This window comes from Mirounga leonina, unplaced genomic scaffold, assembly GCF_011800145.1.
Source record: "Mirounga leonina isolate KUSES-001 unplaced genomic scaffold, KU_Mleo_1.0 Mir_114, whole genome shotgun sequence".
Taxonomy (NCBI): domain Eukaryota; kingdom Metazoa; phylum Chordata; class Mammalia; order Carnivora; family Phocidae; genus Mirounga; species Mirounga leonina.
This window is the reverse complement of record NW_023270265.1, coordinates 10,974,454-10,995,614: the sequence shown is the minus strand read 5'-3', so window position 1 is coordinate 10,995,614 and position 21,161 is coordinate 10,974,454. Positions and strand designations below refer to the sequence as shown.

At 43.4% G+C, this 21,161-nt stretch overlaps 1 long non-coding RNA gene across 1 annotated transcript in view; it reads right to left on the bottom strand.

The window, feature by feature from the left end:
• The window catches only part of LOC118022448, a 157,084-nt gene that overhangs the window by 647 nt on the left and 135,276 nt on the right, over positions 1-21,161 (bottom strand). Inside the window, exon 3 of the long non-coding RNA XR_004682494.1 lies at positions 621-753. This is a non-coding gene — a long non-coding RNA (uncharacterized LOC118022448). The remainder of the gene's footprint in view (positions 1-620; positions 754-21,161) is intronic.

Here is a 21,161-nt window from a genome sequence, read left to right as displayed (position 1 = left end):
TGAGGGGCTGGAGCCCCCCAGAACGGTACCCTTTCCTAATGCAAGCAAAGACGAAGGGCATATGCACAGACATGACAGTATGTAACACACTTAGCACACCTTTCATTTCATCCTCAGAGCCTGATGACAGAATTCTTATTCGTCCTAAATTATACTGAGTGAAACCAAGGTTAAGCACCATGCTCAGGGCCACACAGACTATAAATGGCAAAGCCAGGATTTCAAAGTAAGTCCTCCAGCTGCCATGCCCACTTTTGGCCCACCATGCTCAACAATGTAGGAAAATATGCAAACTGGGAGTGCCCTGACCTCTTCAAAGGGGAATGCCTGCTGGACACAGAAAGGGTGGGTTCTGCTCTTAAAACCATCCAATTAGAGGAATTTCTCACTAACTGCTACCTGCACAGGGCCCACTGGCACTTAAAAATCCTTTGTCCCTTAAATGTGTATGTCGCCACCTTCTGGGCTGTGACACAAACAGGATCTTCGTATTTCACCCAGACGAAATGACAGCCACCCTGGTCGTTCTCTGTACATAATGCTCTGTGTTCAAACAAGACGGTTTGGATCCATGCTAATAGATTCTTATCAGTTAATTGAATAAGTCACTGTTCATTTACCTGGCACCTCTGACGGGATCTACAAACAGCCCTTCACAATCAAGATCTTCCGGAAATTAGATGGATACGTGAGTGGCTTCCTTCAAACCATACCATGCCCACAACGGGAAAGGCATGCTCAGGTCTCATATTCCTATGTGAGGGAAAAAAAAGTATTTGTTAAGCATAGGACGAGGGTAAGTTTAGGACTTACCCACTGTCGCTTCTCTTAATTGAAATATTGTGTCACAAGGGCTTTGTCTTCATTATTTTTTTTTAATAAAGGAAGATTTTAATACATAGAGGAAGTATCTAAGTATGAAGTCAGTGGCTGAATGAATTGGGGAGACTCATCAGTCACTAACCAGTCCTCAGAAATGAGGATGTCTAATGTATGGCCTAGCAAAGAGGTGCTGATGACCATGAGTGACAGCTGAGAGGCTCAGCACCTCCCCTTGTAATTCACATACAACAGACAGTGATGAGCTTAAAGGCAAAAGGGCTGTAGACACAGAGGTCAGTGTCCAAAGCTTTGAAATGTGACAGCTCAAATACAGCAAAGGAAAAAATTTTTAAAAGAAAGAAGAAGAAAAGAAGCCAGAAGACCATTTATTCTTCATTTCCCCTTGGGAAAAAGGGTTTTTTTTCCAGGCATTCTCCCAAGAATCCTATCTTTTCCCCCCCTCCTAACTAAATCATCTGGTCAAGAACGTATCTCAGAATGTGCTCTTTCTAGTTGGAAATTCCAGCCACCCAACTGCAACCAAACAGGAGGAGGCATGGGGGGGAGAAAAGTGCTTGTAGGCTTAGAGCAGGAGAGCAGATAGAATCCACTCATTTATTCATTCTTTCAAACAAATATTTATTCAGTTCTTACTCTGTGCCAGACACTGGGGACAGAATAATAAACAAAATATTCCCATGAAACACACACACTGGTAGAAGAAGATATAGTAAACAGAAATATTTCTGTCAGGTAGCCATAAGGAGTGGTGGAAAATAAAATAAGGTAATGAGGAAGGGTTTTTATTTTATACAGGGATGCTACAAAGCCCGCTTGATGAGATGGCATTTGACCACAGACCAGAAGTAAGGAAGCAAGCCATCTAGATATGCAAAGGCAAGAGTGATATAGCAGAAGAAAGAACCCATGCAAAGGCCCTGAGGTGCTATCAGAGTTGGTACTGTTTGAGCCAAGGAAGAGGGCCAAGGAGCTTGAGGAAAGTGACCATGGGTTATAGACTGGGATCCCTAGGAGCAGACTCTGAGAATGAGGTGATCATGTAGGAAGTGTATTGCAGGGCGTGTGCTCAGGACCAACACATATAAAAGTAAAGGGGAGGAAGCAGGATTAAACAAAAGAAGTTGGACCACAATGTGATCTTTAAAAAAAAAAAAAAAAGATTGTATTTATTTATTTGTGGGAGAGAGAGTGCGTGAGTGAGAGCAGAAGCAGGGGAAGCAGCAGAGGGAGAGGGAGAAGCAGACTCCCCACTGAGCAGGGAGCCCGATGCAGGGCTCAATCCCCGGACCCTGGGATCATGCCCTGAGCTGAAGGCAGTCGCTTAACCATCTGAGCCATCCAGGCGCCCCCACAATGTGATCTTGACAGAGAACTCAGGTGGCCCCTCAGGGAGCTCACAAGTTGGATGGCCCCTTAGAGTTGCCAGGCTCTATGCCCATGTATCCACCAGTCATCAGATGCAGGCTGCCCCAGGACAAGGGCCTGGCCTTGGGAGAAGCAGCTTTCCCCACTGGTGGGCAATTTCCACAGAGGCCTAGAGGCTACAGGGAGTAAATCAGTCCTGATGAGGGGGACACACCAGGGTGTTCTCCACACCAAGGGGGAGAGTGTCAAATGGGTAAGCACAGAAATACACCAGGAACCGGATTATTCCAAAGCCATTAGTTAAATTTTGGCTTACCACAGGCAGTCATTGGAGGATTTGAGAGGACTTAGATGTTAAAAGGATCCTTCTAGCCGTTGGTCTGTGACAGACTGTGGGGGTGGTATGTTACAAATAATCACATCATTGGTACAGCACTTAAAGGAAACAAAAACTGTGAAAGAGAAAAAAAAAATAAGTTCTCAATAAGGGTAGCCAAGTCCCCCCAGAGTCTCAGGTGTTGTCGGGGAGCCCCTGCCAGCAGCAGAACAGGATGGAAGTGGCAGCAGAGAGCAGATCTAGACAGAGGACACGAGAACAAGGCTCAGCCATTCCCATCTGGAAAAGCACTGGAAAATCTTTCACACAGATGAATCAGAGGTTCAAATAAACTTCTTAGTGTGTTTGGGGCAAGAAAATAAAGAGGGTTAGAGTCTCTTTGAGGGTTCTCAGGACAGCTGAGAAGCTAGGTCCTGGTGGTGCTCAGGAAAGGTGAAATTCCTCAGGGAGCTATGAACGAGAGAATGGGGCATCCTTCTGGTCCGGGGCCGTGGTTCTCAGAGTTGCGTTGTATCACAACGGTCTGAAGAGCTCACAGAGAACACAGCAGCCCAGGTGCATTTCCACAGCTTGGCCCTGGGTCTCCGTACAGCTCCTAGTTTCCCGGTGAGGCTGGTTCCCACAAAAGTTACAGAACTACTGAGTTGGGAGATCCCTGTATGGTGTGCCAGTATTCGGACGGGCTCCCCTCCCAAGGAAAAAACAACCAAAAGACACCACCGCCCTTTGGTTCCCATTCAAAAATCAGTGTCCATTAATGTCCACATATTATATGCAGCATTTCTGTCCTCTACCAAAAGGTGGGTTCATTATTTATTTGAAAGAGCCTCCAAATTGGTGAGTCTGCTTGGTGACAGGAGCAGGTGAGAGCAGAGTTGCCAAGACTTTGCTGCTGAGTCTCTGTTGGCACAACCCAGGGACCCACGGGTTCTACATAGGATGGGGGAACTGGGCACAATATGGTTCAAACCTTTAACACCTTCATAAAGAAAAATAGAATAAAATGGGCTACAGATGTCCTCCAATCATGAAACTATCATTGGGGCATGAAGTAAAAGTTTCTCCTTATATTCTTTTAAGATTTATTTATTTATTTTGAGAGTGAGAGAATGCATACACAGTGGGGAGAGGCAGAGGGATAGAGAATCTCCCAAAGACTCCCCACTGAGTGTGGAGCCTGACAGGGGCTCAATCACACGACCCTGAGATCATGACCGCCAAAACCAAGAGACAGACGCTTAACCGACTGAGCTACCCAGGCGCCCCTCTCCTTATTTTTTGACAGAAAAACAAAACTCAAGCAATCTGATTCCTAAGCAGAGGGGCTTGAAGCAGACCCTACAGGGCTCTCCTTCCATGTTATAATTAGAGGGCCAGACTCCAGGGGCCCCAGCAAGAAACACAGTGACAGCCCACTAATCCCCTCTGTTCCAGTGAAAAAGTAACACTCCTACCTGGTGGTGTCATGGGTCTCAGGCTGCATAAAGGGACTTTTCGGTAATAGGAATGCAACTTTATTTTTAATCAACAAGGAGTGGAAGGGGATGGGGACACAAAAATTTATGACAGATCTAATTTCATTTTCAAAAAACTTATAAACACTGACCCAAGGTCTACACAGCCTCAGTCAAACTCCCATGGATTAGTAAAGCTTACAGAGAGGCAACTTGCCACATAAAACCTCAGAAATATGTCCACCAATTATCCAACCAATTGAAAGAACAAGGCTTTATCCAGAAGACCAAGAGCTGAATTAAAGCACTGTTGCTCAGCAACTATTTGATAAGTAGGTAAATTAGAGGGAGTCTGGGTGGCTCAGGGGGTTAAGCATCTGCCTTCGGCTCAGGGCATGATCCCAGGGTCCTGGGATCAGGCTCCCTGCTCAGAGGGGAGTCTGCTTCTCCCCCTCCTTCTGCCCCTCCCCCCTGCTCATGCTAAGACTCTCTCTCTCTCTCTCAAATAAATAAATAAACTCTTTAAAAAAATATATCTAGGGGCGCCTGGGTGGCTCAGTCGTTAAGTGTCTGCCTTCGGCTCAGGTCATGATCGGAGGGTCCTGGGCTCGAGCCCCGCATGGGCCCCCCTGCTCAGCAGGAAGCCTGCTTCTCCCTCTCCCACTCCCCCTGCTTGTGTTCCTGCTCTCTCTCTCTCTCTCTCTCTCTCTCTGTCAAATAGATAAATAAAATCTTTAAAAAAAATAAAAAATATATCTAATAGAGAACAAAACCAAGAGAAGCATAAACAGAGGACAAGCGTTATTGCTACTATACTATTTATTAGTAAATATACTATACTAATTTTTTTTTAAAGATTTTATTTATTTATTTGAGAGAGAGAGAATGAGAGACAGAGAGCACGAGAGGGAAGAGGGTCAGAGGGAGAAGCAGACTCCCTGCCGAGCAGGGAGCCCGATGCGGGACTCGATCCCGGGACTCCAGGATCATGACCTGAGCCGAAGGCAGTCGCTTAACCAACTGAGCCACCCAGGCGCCCCAATATACTATACTAATTTTTAAACCAAGTTATATTAACAATGGAACAACTGAAGTCACAGGCTAAATTACTAAAGAACAGAAAAGGAGAAGTTACAGAAAGAAGACAAAACGCAAGAACTTTTCATATGCCATCAAGAGTTTAAAATACTGCATTTCACTGCATGTGGATGATTACATGTGAGTGCTCCTTGCTGCCTGCAAACCATTGCTGTAATTGTTACAAACAGAATATTGATGCTCCAACCCTCACTGAGAATAAAGACAACAGGGCCTGCACAACAAAAAGACTAGATAAAAGAGAAACGATTATGAAGCTGTGTGCTGCTTGATGGGGTGACTAACTGGGACTGTGGAAAGAAAGGCAGTTGAACAGGTAGGGGAAGGGCAGCTGAACAATAGGAAACCCACAGAAGAGCCCAGGACAGCGGCTGCGAGTGCAGGAACTCGGCACTGAATAAAGTGCTTAAGGGCCAACCTGCGGCAATCCACCACCACCACCCCCGCCAGACGCCCCCGCCTGTGGCCAATACGCCCACCACCCCAAATATTCAGAGACCCTGGAGTATGCCCACAGGAACTCTGCTATGAACATATATAGAATTAAGCAAAATCTATGATACATACTATCTGTGCAGTCTTCACCACATAGCTCTGAAGAAGGTCACATGCTGGTTAGTTAGTATAGCAATTGGGTTTCTAACCCAGCCAATCTTATCATAAAGCTCCCTTTTAACTTATTATTTAAAAGACTTTATTTATTTGTTTATTATCTATCATTTATTTATTTAGAGAGAGAGAACATGCATGCACACACGTAGGAGAGAACAGGGAGAGGCAGAGGGAGAGAGAGAATCTCAAGCAGATGCCACCCTGAGCGCAGAGGACAACATGACCCTGAGATCATGACCTGAGCGGAAACCAAGAGTTGAACCCTTAACCCACTGAGCCACCCAGCGCCCCAATGTCCCCTTTGAACTTTTCACTTTCATGTTGTACTGTATAACAGAGATGAGAAAAGGGAAGCAGAGCACAATAACTGTAACGTTAGAAGATAAATTTTTTAAATTTTAAAATAGCAAAACTTACAGGATCCTGACCCAGCAGACCACATGTGTCAGATTAGAGCATTAGATGATTCTGTTACAATATAAAAGCAGAAATAGTGATGCTGAGCATTCCACTTAAAAATCTTAGGGGAGGTGCGCCTGGGTGGCTCAGTTGTTAAGCGTCTGCCTTCGGCTCAGGTCATGATCCCCGGTCCTGGGATGGAGCCCTGCATCGGGCTTCCTGCTCAGCGGGAAGCCTGCTTCTCCCTCCTCTACTCCCCCTGCTTGTGTTCCCTCTCTCGCTGTCTCTCTCTCTGTCAAAAAATAAATAAAATCTTTAAAAAAATTTTTTTTTAATTTTAAAAATCTTAGGGGAAAAATGGAAAATAACAGACGAATGACATAACAAAGTACACATAAACAAATAGAAAAATAGTAAAATTAATAAATCTAAAACCTGGTTCTCTGGAAATACTAATGAAAGAGACAAACTTGTGTTGGGACGAATGGAGACAAAGAAAGAAAAGCCTAAATCAAAAAAATTTGAAAGAAGTATGGAGATGGAGCTAGCCAAGTACAAAAGACTGCTTTAAATCATAAAGGAATATCCTGCACACTTATAAAATTCTGCCATTGAAAAGCTCACTGAAAAGGATAATTTCCCATAGGACTAAAATGCAAAAATTGACGCAATAAGTAGAAATAGGAATAGGCTAAAAATTGATAGATAAATTGGAAAATTTTTAAGGGATTACTCAGAGAAAGGGCTGTTTTCCTCTATTTTGCACACCGACTTGTTTTCACACCTGGCACTCCTCCAAGTGGCAGGCAGACGTGGCAGACGCTTTCGGTGAAGGGCATCGAGGCTGGCTACCCAGCTGAGAGGTCATGGAGGAAACAGAGATCACAGATTCTTTCTCCAGTCAATATACATACTACTAACAAGCTAGATACAGAATAGGAGCTAAAGAGACACCAACAAATGGCCGTAGAAAGCTTGGGCTCCCAAAGGGGTCAACCAGTTTACGGTAATTAAAGGCTCACTCAGGAAATCCCTGCAAGGGTTTCTCCTTGGCTCAGAGCTGTGCTTGGCCCTAAAGCAGATGATGAGGCTAGGACCAGAGCAGCCAGTGAGCCATGAAAGGACCTATCCTCCTCCAAACTCACAGAAAGAGGTCATGGTAGTTAATGTGGCTCAGTGTTCCTGAAAAGCAAGACAAGGAATCACAGTGGGCTATAATCTGCTATACTGCTCAGCCCTGGAACCCTAAAGTTTCTTTGGGGTTTTATTTTTTTTTTAATTTTTTAAAAGATTTTATTTATTTATTTGAGAGAGAGAGGGGGAGAGAACACAAGTCGGGGAGAGAGGCAGAGGGAGAAGCAAACTCCCCCCTGAGCAGGGAGCCTGATGCGGAGCTCGATCCCAGGACCCCGAGATCATGACCTGAGCCAAAGGCAGATGCTTAACCAACAGAGCCACCCAGGCGCCGTGCCCCTCTTTTGGGGTTTTCTTAAACAAAGGAACCTAAATACCAGGAAAGGGATAGCAGGAGCTGGTGAGCTGGCTCGGTGTGGGCTTCTTCATGCTGCCTCCTGTCACCAAGCTGAGGAGGGGGACAGTGGCTAGACTGTTGGGCTCTGCTCCTCCCCCATCCACACAGAAGTCCAGCAGCACAGCAGAAGGAGGCCATGGGCAACAGTCAATAATTTTTCTCAGTTGTAACACATTTTAGAGAAATAAAGATAAGGGCCCAAACCAGATTCTCAGTCAAGACTCCGAACTGTAGACAGTGGGGAGTTTTTCTGGAATTTTGGAAAAATCATGTACTCTTTGGAAAGGCAAGCTCAAGAGGTCCTAGGCTAGGCCTTGAGAAATACCACCCAGAGCCATTATGGTTCCAGTTAGAAAGTTGCTACTGCCCGAACCCACACCCACATCACCTCTGACTCTCCTCCTGCCACGGAGTGGGTGCCCCATATCCTGCCTCGTTGCCCAGATGGCTCACATGTGACTGGTAGAATCTAAGTTGCGTGTCTACACCCTAGAGCAATGGAAGTTGGAAATGTAAGGGGGTGGTGGTAGTGGTGGTGGTGGTTTTACGATTTGTTGCAAGAAAGGCAGGATTTACAAAATAGATCATTGTCAAACTCTGAAGGGAGACGAAATATTTAGAGCATCTGTGAACAACCAATGTTGATTATAACAGCTGTGGGCAAGGCACCTCAGTTCCTCTCCTATAAAAGGGAGCATACAATAATCTCCCTTAAGTGATCCGAGAATTAAATACGTCTGCACGTTGCAGAGACTGACGCGTCATTCTCCCTGAGCGTCAGTTCACAAGGACACTTGCCCTAAATGTACATGCGAAATGGATACTGGCTCTTCCTGAGTGTGTTGCCACCACAAAGACAGCACATTTGAAAATGTCATTCCATATTCTGTCCTGGTGTAGACAAAACATTACCCAAAATATTCACAAAGAGTCTGGCTGTAAAGTCAAAATAGCTAACCAGTGACCCAAGAGGACACCCAACATAGAATTAGAAGCCACATCGCTTCTCCTTAAAAGGGCAAGAACACAGTAATGCTGCGACAGATGCTGCACCGTGAGTTCATGTCTGGCCAAGCCATGGAACAGGCACCGTGATGACAATGGCAGAAACCAAGGCAGTCCCCAGACACTGAGCATGTCTTCCGTGCTTTTTTCTTTTCAACGTTATCACACTGACTTGGTACATCAATCTTAGAGGATGGACATTATGGGTTCCCTCGTTTACAGATAAAACGCAGAGGTTGAGGATGTTCAAGGATTACTCCAAATGAGGAGGCATTAAGAGTTTGAAGCCAACTGTAGCTTGACCCCAAAGCTTTGCTCTAGCAAATCCTTGCCAGCTCTATGGCCTTCTGTGGCTTGGCTGTAGCCACGTTTCCTTTGCCCATATTCCACCTGTAGTGTGACAGGGCCTGCATGCCAGGTGATTCCTTCAGCTCCCCCTTCTTCAGAACTCCATGCTCCTTCCTCGCACTGACATTTTCCTGTTTTTCAAACTTGGTGTCGGAGTGTGACACAGTGAGCTGGTCTCTTCCTTGCCACTGAGCTCTGGGTTCTCTCAGGGCTCTGCTAACCACTTTTGGCCTGAACCCAGGGAAGCCCACACCCGGTAGCTGACCATAAGAAAGTGGATGGATTAACCACAAAAGGGGCAAATTTCACTTTTGGTCTCTTGGTTTCAGAGCATCCCTGTGTAAAACAGTTAAGGATACCAAGCGGAAATTGTCAGTGCATTTCAAAGTTCAATCACTCCCCCACCAGGCAAGTGTTCAGTGCTTATTCTCCTTGTGATTTCCAGCTTATTAGGGCTGCTGTGATAGCAGTCTGTGCTTCAGATCATTACTACTTGCTCCTTAAATGGAATCCGTTTGCTAAATATAACCAGGAACCTTCAGTAGTTTGCACTAATTATGTTGGGCTGCATTGTTAAGGTAAATAACAGAAGAAACACACACACACACACACACATATGAAAGCCGTAATTTTCCTGTTTGCCCCAGACAGTAAGCGCTTTGGGCATTTTTTAACAGGCTTATCCAGTTATCTGTTCAATGCGATGATGGATCATGGGTCCTGCTCCAATGAGAGGCTCACAGCTGGGCAACAATCAATCACACTCTCCCCTCCTACTGAAAGGTGAGGAGCTGGGATTCCTCAGGGTGTAGATTTCAAGTTGGGAATCCAGTCACATGTTTCTCTTGGGAGGAGGCCATGTAGTAGGAGACTGGTCTGATTATCAGAGGCTCTACCATGTTTTTTTTTTGGACAGCCCAGAACCATAGAAGGGGGAAAGGGACCTATGTCCTAGTCTCTCTGCTATTCTGTGAAGGGAAACAAGAGCTGTCTGGTCCAACAGTCCAATAGTCACCTACCAGACCAGTGGCTTTCTAAGCTCTGTGGAGGTTAGGATCTCGGAGCATCATGGGATCATAAATGGAGGAGCATTTTTTGAGCATGGATTGAGATATGAGTGGCTGGCCAGTCTATGGCTCTCCACCACTTTGTCAACCAGAGGATCCTCAGGATGGCCTGCTTGAATCCAGCACAGAGATTATAGTCATCAGTACTGTTATAGCATTGTATGGCTAGCCACACTCATGGTGACAGAGCATCATGTATACAGAAATTGAATTACTATGCTGTAACCTGGACCTAATGTAACATTGTGTGTCAGCTATACTTAAATTGTAAAAACTTTTTAAAAAAAGAACACAATTTGTTCCCTGTATTTGTTCCATTATAAAAATGTCACTTGCCTTCTGGGACCTCTCTTTCTTGTGAACTTAGAATATACTTCCCCAAACTGCCTCAGTTTGGCCCACGGTTGCCAAGCAACATTTTCATTCCAAAGCTGTGATAGATGGAGTGGGTACTGAGGCTCTGCTGGGCTTTGAAGAGTGATTTTTCACAGGCAGAAGATATGTGAGAAAGACACTGCCCATATCCCAACTGGAGGTCAACACTAGACCAAATTCTAGAATAGGGATTGCTGGGCCTTCCCCAACACTTCATTCCTTTTAAAGGACACCTACAAATTGTCGTTGTTTGTTACTGGGTGGGATAACGGTTCGTTGTTATGTAAGAAAACGTTTGTGTATTTTAAGGATGTCATATTATCAAAGAAAATAAGAGTAAAATGACATGGTGTTTGGAATTTGCTCTAAAATATCTCAGCAAAGGAGAGAGATACCTAAAGCAAATGTGGCAATATCTTCATAATTGTTGAATCTTGATGATGAAATGCAAGGGTTCATTTTTTTCTTAATTTCCTTAAGTCAAATTTTTAATTTTTTTAAATTTGTTTTTTAGATTATTTTAAATCTTCCTTCAACTACTGCATATATATATGTATATGTACCTCAACAATCCTTGGAGAGATTGCTCTCTCCCATAGAAGAGAAATGATCTAGAATGCACATAGCCAAAATGCCCCTGTGAAATGCTCAGGAAAATCTGAAAATGTTGAAAGCTCAGATGTCTTTGAGGTGAATTTCATCTCTGGCCATCAGCATGTGATGAAGAGACCAACGTGCTAAAACAACATTTCCAGAAAGCTCTTCTGCACAACACCAGGCTTATGACAAGCTCCAAGCAAGAAATGGTTCCTGTCATGTACACTTAGGAAACAGATGCACATGGGCTCCTGCTCAGCGAGTGGTCATGGCCATTAGCACTTTAAAGGCTCGGCTGAATCCTTCAGGGACAAAAGTAAAAACACCCTGTTGTTCTCTTACCTTGTTCTGCTGGAGAGACTGAGAGAGGAGGGAGAGGTCCCGGGCCCTGGGAAAGGAAAGGAATGTACATCCATCCGTCCCTCCGGGCCTTCAACATATACCAGACTTTGTGTTAAGTGGCTTTCCTGATGTCCTGTCTCAGTAAGTCCTCATTATGCATTTGCTCAGCACCCTGTATTTCCCCAACTGGAACATGGATAATGCTTTACTCTTGACTTCCTGTTCAGTAACTGATCTCTCCTGTCATATCGTGAACTGCCCATGGGTAAAGTCTATATCTTGTGTTCATCACTGATAACTGCCATGGTCTCCTTTTCATATAACATAATTCTTACCAAATTATGGATGCTCCATAAATATTTGCTGGGTAAACAGAGGTGCTATCTCATTGAATCCTCAGGACGGCCAGAGGAGATATCAGTCTCCCAATTTTATAGATGATGGCTGGAGACAAGTGGAGATGAAATAGTTTGTCTCAACTCTTTACAACAAGGAAATGGCATATCTGGCATTCAAAATCAGTTTTGTTAACCCTTAATGTTCTTGTATCCCTTCACGCATAAAGATTGTAAAACAAAATGGCAGCAATTCTGAAGAATAGAGTAAGGAAAGGGAAAAGTAGTAACTTTGCAGTGGAAAAACTTGTAGTCGCTACCTTACCCAAAGTTAACATGGCCTGTGATAAGGACGCCCTGTGATATTATCTGATATCCTCTGACAGGACGTGATGAGAAGGGCACATCTCCAGATTTTTTCCCCGCAAGCCCAGACTTCCCTCTAACCATCAGAAGACATCAGACAAACCTACATTGATGGACATTCTACAAAATACCTGACTGATACTTTTCAAAAGTGTCAAGGTCATATGAGCAAAAGATTGAAAACCATCAGAGACCACAGACTGGAGTAGACCAAGGAGAAACGGCAACAAAATGCAATGTGGAATCCTGGGCTGGATCATGGAACAGAAAAAGAACATTAGTGACATAATAGAGGAAATCTGAATAAAGTCTGAAGCTTAGTGAACAGTATCTTACCAATATTCACTTCTTCGTTTTAGTAACTGTACTTTGTTTGTGTAAGATTTTAACATTAGGGAACACAGAGTTTAGGAAGGGTATTGTGTTAGTTGCACATTGCCGCCATATTAAATTACCACAAACTTAGGACTGAAATAATACACACTTACGATCTAATAGTTCTGGAACTCAGAAGTCTGAACTAAAACTAAGATTTTGGCAAAGCTGCATTCCTTCTGGAAGCTCTAGGGGAAAATCTGTTTCTTTGCTTCTTTTTATTATGGTGAATTATACCTAGGACAAAATGTACCATTTTTTCCATTTTTAGGTGTTCAGTTCAATGGCATTAAGTACATTCACATTGTTGGCAACCATCACCACCATCCATCTCCCGAACATTTTAATCTCCCCTTACTGCCACTTTGGACCCATGAAATGATATGTTTACTTGCCTTTTCCAGCTTCTAGAGGCTACCTACATTTCTTGTTTCATGGCCACTTCTATCTTCACAGCCTGCAGAGCAAGCAAATCTCTCTTTGGCTCTCCAATCTGCCTCTCTCCCTTAGAAGGACCCCTGTGCTCACACTGGGCCCATCAGGATACTGTAGGATAATCTCCTCATCTCAAGATCTTTAATTTATTCATAGCTGCAAAGTCCCTTTTGCCATGTAAGGTGACATATTCACAGGTACGAGAGGTCAGACTTGGACATACTGGGGGAAGGGCATTATTCTTTCTCCACAGGTATTTAGGAACCATGTATTATCTTTGCAACTTTTCTGTAAGTCTAAAGTTATTTCAAAATAAAATGTTTTAAAAACACAGTAATAATTGCATGATCATCTATGATATACATAGATTGCTTCAAAATACATATTCACAAATTCTCAAAGTTGAATAGGAACTTAAAGATTTTTCTGTTATTGACCAAATTTTGACAGTCCTTAAGGAATGATAATATATGGAGTAATAGGTAAGTTTATCTGAAAGTGACCCCTAGAGATCTTTCTGGAAAATGCTTGGCACTGAGTTTGCTGAAGCCAAGAGCTCCTCCAGCCACTAAGTGCAATATCAACCCAGGGCAATATGAAAGTAATTGATTTAAAACCTGGATCTTGCACAGCTGGAAAAATATTTCTTTCCCATTATCTTCCCACAAAAACAGCTTCTGGAATCAGAGGTCTTTGACCTCAGGCCAAAACCAAAGAAGTGCTCTATAAAGAAAGTAGTTGAGGGGCATCTGGGTGGCACAGTCAGTTAAGCATCTGACTCTTGATTTAGGCTCAGGTCATGATCTCAGGGTCATGAGATCGAGTCCCTTGTGGGGCTCTGTGCTCAGCTTGAAGTCTGCTTGAGATTATCCCTCTCCCTCTGCCTCTCCCACTCATGTGTGCTCTCTCTCTCTCTCAAATAAGTAAGTAAATCTTAAAAAAAAAAAAGAAAAGAAAGAAAGTAGTTGATGTTCCGGGGGGGACACCTCCTAAGATGAGTGTGATGAATTTGGAAGGAGAAGCTGAACAGAGTGGAACCAACTCCAGAACTTTCCAATAAACACTGAAAAAAGGGGATAAAGAAAGGAAAACCAGCAGAACAGCTATCCTGGAGGAAGTTCACCTCCCAGGCAAGGACCTTCTTATTATTTGGGCCATCATGGGGGTTCCCCAGCCTTCCAGCCTGCTCTACTCCTACATACCTAACAAAGTAGCCAGCCTCTGCAAATGCCTCTCCCACTTACAGCGTAGCCACAATTGACCTGTCCAGGCAAAGAAGATGCCTGGAAAACAGACCCAACTTTATCTACGAATATGCAACAATTTGAGTGTATGGTAGTGCAATTTACAGAGGTGAGGAAGATGAGGGGATATTAGTTTGTAGGAGGTGATAAAGACCAGGAAACGGACAGCGGAAATTCAGAATTCTCTTTTAGACATGTTAATGTGGGTATCAGAAACCAACATCAATTCTAGAAAAAAATACAACTGTTTTCAACACTTCTCTCAAAATCAAAATCTCTCCGATCAAGTTAAAAACAAAATACAAGTATATGCTTTTATAGGACAAAACCAAATCCAAATAACGTTGGAAAATGAAAATTAAAAGCACTCCAGGTGATAGTGGCTGCCTACAAAAGAAAATACCCAAGGGAGGTAGCCATTTTAGTATCAAAGGAGAATTCAAGGCAAAATGCATTAAGCAAAGAAAAGGTTACTTTACACAGATAGAAAGTATAACGTATAATGAAGACTAACAATCATGAACTTTCAGAAGGGAATGAATTACACGGCATCAAGGTGTAGGGCCAAAACCATTAGGAACGCAGGAGAAAACTGACAGAAACCATTACTGTGGAAGGCTTTTAGTGCTACCAAATGTCAAAGACAGATTAAGTAGGCCAAACACAAATAAAGTAAATAAACAAGTAAATAAGGACATGATGATGGTAAACAACATGATGAATGGAGGTGGAGGAACTCTACGGTACACACTTGGAATAGTAATCTTAACCTAGCTCCTGCTCTTTCTCCCACCTGCTCACTCCATTCACATCCTCCTCTTCCCTCCCCCGCTGCTTCTGGTCACCTCATTTTTTCTTAGAAAAGTGAGGAAACTGAACCATATATATATATGCTCCAAACCCCTATAGAATGACGGAGAACATAAATAAATAATCAAGGAAGTTAAGGGGAAAAAACATTCTGTGTTGATAGAAGAAGCCCTTCTAGCTGCAGACCCCAAGTGGTGCTGTTGCCCTTGCCCAAGGCAGAGCCCTGAGCCTTCTAGGGGATGGTTTAAGAACCTCTCTATGACCCTATTATTTCTATTCGAGAGGCACAGCCTGCCTTGGCCACTGATGGAACTTGATAGCTCATCAGCCTTTGACTTTGGGATGAAGGAGGAACATTTTGTTATTATCTGAAAATTGCCTCACTATTTTTCCTCCCATGTATGAGTTTTGTTATGTATCTTACAGGGATTCTGGACAGTTCTTCCTGATCTAACATCTTCCCAGATGAGACCTGGGAAGATCTGGTCTTGGCCTTTTGAAGTCAGACAACTGTGAAGTTTGAGGGAACAGTCTGTCTGACCAACCTCACTTTCAGTACCAGCTGCAAATGTTAGAGGTTCCCAAAACCACACTTAGGTTTGATGATTTGCTAGAAGGACTTACAGAACTTCCTGATAGCTGTTGCAGTTACGGTTTATTACAGGGGAAGGATACAGATTAAAATCAGCTAAAGAATGAAGCACATAGGGCGCCTGGGTGGCTCAGTCATTAAGCGTCTGCCTTCGGCTCAGGTCATGATCCCAGGGTCCTGGGATCGAGTCCCACATCGGGCTTCCCGCTCTGCGGGAAGCCTGCTTCTCCCTCTCCCACTCCCCCTGTTTGTGTTCCTGCTCTCGTTATGTCTCTCTCTGTTAAATAAATAAAATCTTTAAAAAAAAAAAATTAAAAAAAAAAAAAAAAGAATGAAGCACATAGGACAGAGTCCAGGGGAAGAACCAAACACAGAGCTTCCCCCTGTCTTCTCCCCATGGGGCCAGGACACAATTACTCTTCTGGCAATTATGCCTAACAATGTGAATGGAGTATTGCTAACCAGGGAAGCTTACCCAAGCCTCGTGTTCAGAGCTTTCACTGGGGCTCCATCATTTGACTGCCTACATGGTTGATCTCAATCTCCAATCCCTCCAGAGTTCGATGGATCCTGCTTGTCCCAAAGCCCCCACCAACAAACATCTCGTTGCTGGTCTTTCTAGCTTGGCAGTCCCCACCCTAAGACTGTCTAGTGTGGTCAGCTCCCAATCTAAATAATTTTGTTAAACCACCTGGCATGACCCAAGGCCCCACCGTAAACAAAGACACTCCTACCAGGCATGACATTCTAAGAAGACAAAGGCCAGATCTCTTTTTAGGCAAGATTAAATTCTTGACTACACAGAGGTACGAGGCCTACAGCTCAGGAACAGTGTCTGGAGAGTTGAAAGAGACCAGGGCCAGATGATAATGACGTAAATGTTAATAGCACTAGCTGGGATTTACTAAGCTTTTCTATGTGTCAGGCACTGTGCTACCTCCTTTCATCGAATACCTCGCTGAGGTGTCACCCCACCACCACCACCACAGAATAGGTGCTGATATTCTCCCCAGGGTGTGGGGGGAGGGGGTCATAAGGCCATATGATCAGTTGGTCAGGTGTGCTGAGACTTGGCTCCTCCCTCTGTGGCCTCCACTTTTAAAGGAGATGGGCTGAAGGTGCCTTGTATACAGCAGTGACTAAAGCATGGACCAGCCTCAAATTTCTAGTGTTGGTCACTTTGGGCACCTGCTACTAGATGAAAGTCCATGAAGGCAAAGAGTCTAAACTGTTTTCTTCATTCCTGTGTCTTCAACCCTGAGAAAACTACCTAGCACAAAGTGAACACTCTATACATCTTTAGTGAATAAATGAAACTTATCTAGCTAAGCCTCACTGCCTAGTATTGAAGATAGGAGAAAACATATCTACCACTAGAGATGTTGAAAGGATTAGTGTGTTAATGCAGTAAGGCCCCTGGCACCAGGAAGTGTCCAGTAAAGATACCAATTACTGCCAGGGCCATGATTATTATCCAGCTCAACAGGGAAGAAGGTTTAGAAACTGATAGAAGCCCCCTTCAGGAGTGGAACATGTTTCCAGTTGGAGTGGATCCTTCTTTGTGCCCCTGCACATGAAAATCTTGGCAGGGCCCCGGGCAAGGCACTCCAGAATTGCAGAAAGAAAAAACAAGAACAAAGAAACCCAACACAAAACAGACCTCGTTCCTTCTTTGCAAACTGTGCTTTAAGCAATTCCTATTTATTTTCTAGTTCTTCATCTCCACTTACATCTTAATGCTTCCTCCCATTTCATTTTGATTTATCTTGTTGTTGTTCTTGGAATTTTTAAGATGTGTAATAAGTTTATTTTTAGCTTTCCTTTTCTAAAGTTGGTGGCATTTAGGCCTATACAGTTTCCTCAAAGTATGGACTTAGCTATCTATCACAGATCTCGCCATGATGTGTTCTCTCTTTTTTTTTAAAGATTGATTTATTTATTTGAGTGAGAGAGAGACAGAGAAGGGGGAGAGGAGCAGAGGGAGAGAATCTTGCAGCAGACTCCCCACCGAGCGTGGAGCCCAACGCAGGTTCAATGTGGGGCTCGATCTCATGACCAGAGCTGAAACCAAGAGTTAGACACTTAACCAAATGAGCCCCCCAGGCACCCTCGCCATGATATGTTCTTATCCCTGCTTTCCATATTTTATTTCCTGTCGAATCCTACAATTAACAGTTAATTTTTTAACTAAAATTCCGTATTTTTTTTTTTAAAAGATTTTATTTATTTATTCATTAGAGACAGAGAGAGGCAGAGGGAGAAGCAGGCTCCCAAGGAGCAGGGAGCCCGATGCGGGACTCAATCCCAGGACCCTGAGATCATGACCTGAGCCGAAGGCAGACGCTTAACCATCTGAGCCACCCAGGCGCCCTAAAATTCCGTATTTCTTGATTAGGACACATTTGAAAGTATCGGTTGCACTGGATTCCCAGTAGAAAATCTAAGTCTTATAAAAACTAAAGGCCTGAAGTTGAAAATGAGACACACAACACTCAGAGGCACAGCTACTGCATTTCCATCACAAAACCCCCAGGCAACGAGGCGGGCTGATCATTTGTGCGGGTCCCTCCCTGGAGGTCCTGCTTTAACAGGAAGACCCCAGGCTGCACACCTCATTCTAGAGTGTTCCTGCACTGGGAGTGAACCCCAAACTGGTGCTTAGGGACTGCTCGGCTCACTGTGGTGCATCTGTTAGTACTTGCAGAGAACACAATTGGCCACTGACCATGAGAATGAGACCCCTGAGAGCCACACTCACTACACCTAAAAGGAATCTTTACCTTATCATATTGCTACTATAAACTCACCTTTAAAACATAAGGAATTCTGGGGTACTTGGCTGGCTCAGTCGGTACAGCATGAGACTCTTGATCTCAGGGTTGTGAGTTCAAGCCCCATGCTGGACATGGAGGCCGCTTAAAAAAATTAAAACACAAGGAATTCTATCTTTATAGTTACTTATCTTTTTAAATGTTTTAGGAGAGGTTCCGCTGATCCACCTCCTCCAGGATGATGTTTCATTCCTGGGTTCATTATGAGGCAAGTTATTCTCTTCTTCCCCAGGCCTTAACCCTGGGCTGCACCCGTCCTAGGTGGGCACTGGCTTAATCTATGAGATGAAAAGCCAGCACTGAAGGTCCAAAGCCCAGCGCCCCACCCCGGAATCAGGCCCCAATAAATCAGTAAGGCTTACCTTAGCAAGATCCCCTGAATTTCCAAAGCAAGAGACCCTGGCCAGGGATGGAACCACAAAATTATCCCATCTTTCCCGCACACTGAGAATTCCATCACCTCCACGAAGGCCCCACTGACTCACTGTGGGAGCTTGGGCAAGTCATTTAACCTCTCTAGATCTGTCTCCTCATCTACAAAATGGGTGTAAGAGCAATCCCTCTGAATTGCTGTGATGGTTGAATGGGAGAATGTATGTAAAACACTCAGCATAGGATCTGACACATAGTAAGCGATGAATGTTAGCTTTTCATTATTATTTTTATGGTGGTGGTGGTTAAACCCAGACAAGGTTCCCAGATACTCTTTAATGCATTCCCAGCTATGGAGTAGTTGCAATAGCCCTGAAAAACAAACATAATTTCATAGAAAAATGGGAAGCCTTAAGTAGAGTGCTTAGGGGAGTAAGAAAAAGAAAAGCAGTATATATCTACCTGTAAATATAACATAAATATTTGTTAATATATGATTAATATAGACATAAATACAAATAGCATTTTGGCAGGATCTCCTTAGGGTCCCAGAACTCAAGGTCCCCAGAGTTGCTACGATGGCTTCTTATTTATAAGCTTTATATCAATGTGATCAGCTGAGTATGGAACCAGGAGTCATTTGTAAGTTCTTTAAAGTGTATCACATGGGATGCCTGGGTGGCTCAGTCAGTGAAGCGCCTGCCTTTCGCTCAGGTCATGATCCCAGGGTCCTGGGATGGAGTCCCACGTTGGGCTCCCTGCTCAGCAAGGACCCTGCTTCTCCCTTTGCCCCTCACCCTGCTCGTGCTCGCTCTCTCTCACTCTCTAATAAATAAAAATCTTTTTAAAAAATTAAAAATAAAAAAAAATAAAGTATATCACATATAAGGTTCAGTCAGGAATTAATGAAGGAATTAATGCAGATGATGTCTGTCCATTCTGTGTTTGATTTTAAGGACATCATGCTCCATGTCTGACAATCAGATTCTGTACTACTGTGGGTGATAAGCGAGGGTCCCTAAAAAGTCAAGAGGGGTTTCCTGCTTCAGCACCACCAGACAAAGCAAGCTGGCAACCACACACACACACACGGCTCTCAGATGTATTTTAGCCTCAGAATGTTCTTGAAGAATATTTCATTTATTTGCCAACATAAAAATCAATTGTTACATAATTAACAAAGCTTGGGATGCCTGGGTGTCTCAGTCAGTTAAGCGTCCAACTCTTGGTTTCTGCTCAGGTCATGATCGCAGGGTTGTGAGATCAAACCCCGCCTCAGGCCCCGAGCTCAGTGTGGAGTCTGCTTGAGATTTTTTCCCCTCTGTGCCTCCCCCTGCTCGCACTCTCTCTCTCAATCTCTCTCAAATAAAGCAATATATAAAATCTTTTGAAAAAAAAATTAGCAAAGCTTATAGTTGTAGTGGTGGGTATTTAATGTTGTCTACGAAATTTAGGAAAATGAATTTGGGTGTGTAGATTAATGTGACCCTTTCAAAAAACAGTTTGGTTACACACACACATACCCCTTTTGTTATATCAAAAGTATGAGGTATATGTATATACTTTGACCTAGTAATTATAAGTCTAACACTGCATCCTCAGGAAATATGCTTAAGTACAGAAAAGTATTTATTTTAAGGATGTTCATTATACTCATTTATAAAAATGAATATTGAGAAAAGCCTAAATGTTCAAAAATGGGGAATTACCAAGTAATTTATATTATCCCCACCTATTGGAATATTATGCAGCCACTGAAGTTGTTTATAAAGAGTTAGTTATAACAATAATGTAAAATCAATGTAGGCTAAAAAATCATAATTATGAAAAAATAACTAGGCAGAGTAAAAAACTGAAAGAAATTTGGTTCAAATGTTATCATGGCTTATCTTGGGACAGGAAGCTTATAAGTAACATTTTTCTCCTCTTCTTTTTTTGTTTTCTAAATTTTATAAAATAAAGGTTTTTTAAATGAAACAATAGACTTTATTTTACTTTTTAAGATTTTATTTATTTATTTGAGGGAGAGTGAAAGTGAGAGAGATCACAGAAGGAGAGGGAGAAGCAGGCTCCCTGCTGAGCAGGGAGCCTGATGCGGGACTCGATCCCAGGACTCTAGGATCATGAACTGAGTCTAAGGCAGAAGCTTCACCGACTGAGCCACCCAGGCACCCCTAGACTATATTTGAAAAAAGAAAAAAATGAAAGTCTAAGAACTAAAGGAGAAAAGGAAGAAAAAGAAGGAGAGGACATTTACTTTCTCCTCGCTCCTCCTCCTGACCCCTGACAGGTCCTGACCCAAAGGACTTATCCCGAGGAAGGGCTTGCACACTGTGGGTACCTCACCAAGATTCAGCATCCCTCCACATCTGGCTTACTAAACTCTTAATAACTGGCCAGCTGGGGTAGGATTGTACTGTTTTCCAGC